The sequence below is a fragment of the Schistocerca nitens genome, unplaced genomic scaffold (genome assembly GCF_023898315.1).
Source record: "Schistocerca nitens isolate TAMUIC-IGC-003100 unplaced genomic scaffold, iqSchNite1.1 HiC_scaffold_416, whole genome shotgun sequence".
In the NCBI taxonomy this organism is placed as follows: Eukaryota; Metazoa; Arthropoda; class Insecta; order Orthoptera; family Acrididae; genus Schistocerca; species Schistocerca nitens.
This window is the reverse complement of record NW_026045949.1, coordinates 22,501-25,487: the sequence shown is the minus strand read 5'-3', so window position 1 is coordinate 25,487 and position 2,987 is coordinate 22,501. Positions and strand designations below refer to the sequence as shown.

Here is a 2,987-nt window from a genome sequence, read left to right as displayed (position 1 = left end):
TGTAGTCTACCATCGACAGTTGATAAGGCAGACATTTGAAAGATGCGTCGCCGGTACGAAGACCGTGCGATCAGCCCAAAGTTATTCAGAGTCACCAAGGCAAACGGACCGGACGAGCCGACCGATTGGTTTTGATCTAATAAAAGCGTCCCTTCCATCTCTGGTCGGGACTCTGTTTGCATGTATTAGCTCTAGAATTACCACAGTTATCCAAGTAACGTGGGTACGATCTAAGGAACCATAACTGATTTAATGAGCCATTCGCGGTTTCACCTTAATGCGGCTTGTACTGAGACATGCATGGCTTAATCTTTGAGACAAGCATATGACTACTGGCAGGATCAACCAGGGAGCTGCGTCAACTAGAGCTGAGCAGCCGGCCGCCCGGGAGTGTGTCCCGGAGGCCCGCGCGAACACGCAAGCGTCCCGCTCAATTATTCTGCAAACAGGAGGAGGCTGGGCTCCCCTGCACGATACACCTCGAAACCCTCTCAGGTCCCGGCGGCGCGCAGCGCCGTCCTAAGTACTTGGTCGGGTTCGAGAGAGGCGCAATCGCCCGGAGATAGGCGAGTAGACGCTTTCAGTGCGACCACCCGTGCTCCCAACTGAGCTTGCCGCTGCCGACAGAGGCCCGGGAGCGTGCTGTCGTGGTGTTGCCGGCGGGAGACAACACGCGGCCACAAACAGTGACCGGGCAGCTCCAACGCCAGCGCCACAGAGGGGCAGAGCCCCACTTGGGTGCCAAAGCGAACTCTCCCAGCACAGCGCACGCGCCAACACATCCGCACAGCTGCGATACAAACCACCTGCGAGAACCGCGGGGGCGACCGAGCAGCAGACGGCGTCGCGGCGCCGAGTGCCGGGCGGCGGCGCATCCTCAACGCACACAGTCCTCAATCGGACCAGCACACTGCAGATGTCCACCGCGCTTCGCACCGGGCCCGGGAGGACCCACTTTGGCCGCACGGCGCCGCGCGCTGGGTGCGCCGGCACGCAGATGCGCCGCCTGCCGCGTCCGTCAGCCGGCGCGCCTGCCACTGGGCGCCCCCACCAGCCGGCTGCCGCGCGTGCGCCCACGCAGCGCGCGGCCAGCACGCCGGGCGCCCCCCCTCACCGGCCGGGACGGTCCCACCCAGCCACCGCCGCGTATCGCTTCATACCCACATGCCCACTCACGTTCGTGGGTATGACGGGTGTCGCTGAAGCAACCGGTTAATACCTGTACCGATCGTCGATATCAACGATTCACCTCCAGCGCGAACAACCGCGCAAACAACGGATTTCCAGTTCATTTGCGTAACTTGGGCAGCAAACGTAGACGTCCATCTACATTTGCGAATTCAATGGGTCTTGCATGCCTGGATGTTATGAGTCACGACACGCCACATCAGTCCACATACATGCTGCGACGTATGCACGAGAGAACACGTGGAAGGTGGCCCGCGTACGTATGCCGATGCCATTGCACAGCTGCGAAGCTCATTGAACACGCAAACTCCTGACTGACGAACTAGAGGCGACAGGGGAGGGGGGGGGGGGGGGGGGGGGCGATATACGTCTTATAGCAGTACACATTACAGTGGATAGCGGGACCATGTGGAACGTACGCAACACTCGCTAGATGTTGTGAGGGTAGGCACCGTAACATGATTCAATACGCAGGACACCAGAGTGTGCGCGCAGCGAACTATGTTGAGAGGGTTGCGATTAGGCAACGCTACACGAATTTCTAGATTCATATAACAAACAATTACGTGGGTTAGGTTAGGGCGCAACGTGGGTTAGGTTAGGGCCCAACTTAGGTTAGGTTAGGGCCCAACTTAGGTTAGGTTAGGGCCCAACTTAGGTTAGGTTAGGGCCCAACTTAGGTTAGGTTAGGGGCCCAACTTAGGTTAGGTTAGGGCCCAACTTAGGTTAGGTTAGGGCCCAACTTAGGTTAGGTTAGGGCCCAACTTAGGTTAGGTTAGGGCCCAACTTAGGTTAGGTTAGGGCCCAACTTAGGTTAGGTTAGGGCCCAACTTAGGTTAGGTTAGGGCCCAACTTAGGTTAGGTTAGGGCCAACTTAGGTTAGGTTAGGGCCCAACTTAGGTTAGGTTAGGGCCCAACTTAGGTTAGGTTAGGGCCCAACTTAGGTTAGGTTAGGGCCCAACTTAGGTTAGGTTAAGCCCCAACTTAGGTTAGGTTAAGCCCCAACTTAGGTTAGGTTAAGCCCCAACTTAGGTTAGGTTAAGCCCCAACTTAGGTTAGGTTAAGCCCCAACTTAGGTTAGGTTAAGCCCCAACTTAGGTTAGGTTAAGCCCCAACTTAGGTTAGGTTAAGCCCCAACTTAGGTTAGGTTAAGCCCCAACTTAGGTTAGGTTAAGGCGCAACATAGGTTAGGTTAAGGCGCAACATAGGTTAGGTTAAGGCGCAACATAGGTTAGGTTAAGGCGCAACATAGGTTAGGTTAAGGCGCAACATAGGTTAGGTTAAGGCGCAACATAGGTTAGGTTAAGGCGCAACATAGGTTAGGTTAAGGCGCAACATAGGTTAGGTTAAGGCGCAACATAGGTTAGGTTAAGGCGCAACATAGGTTAGGTTAAGGCGCAACATAGGTTAGGTTAAGGCGCAACATAGGTTAGGTTAAGGCGCAACATAGGTTAGGTTAAGGCGCAACATAGGTTAGGTTAAGGTGCAACATAGGTTAGGTTAAGGTGCAACATAGGTTAGGTTAAGGTGCAACATAGGTTAGGTTAAGGTGCAACATAGGTTAGGTTAAGGTGCAACATAGGTTAGGTTAAGGTGCAACATAGGTTAGGTTAAGGGATGGTGTATGAGGGGGGAGGGGACGAGGTTCGTTCATAGTGATGATGGTAAGTGGACGCCTGAGGCACCCTGAGATGTGTCACGTCAGGATGCATCTTTCTCTCAGGGGAGGTGGTGCGCCGGTTGCGTGGGTGTGGCAAGGGAGTGGCAGGCCTGTGTCTTTCATTCCTGCCATTGCTTAT

At 54.9% G+C, this 2,987-nt stretch overlaps 1 non-coding gene across 1 annotated transcript in view; it reads right to left on the bottom strand.

Moving 5' to 3' along the window:
* Window positions 1–352, bottom strand: part of LOC126231832 (small subunit ribosomal RNA) — a 1,910-nt gene extending 1,558 nt beyond the window's left edge. Inside the window, exon 1 of the ribosomal RNA XR_007544419.1 lies at window positions 1–352. This exon is cut by the window's left edge and continues 1,558 nt beyond it. This is a non-coding gene — a ribosomal RNA (small subunit ribosomal RNA).
* Between the last annotated feature and the right edge of the window lie 2,635 nt (window positions 353–2,987).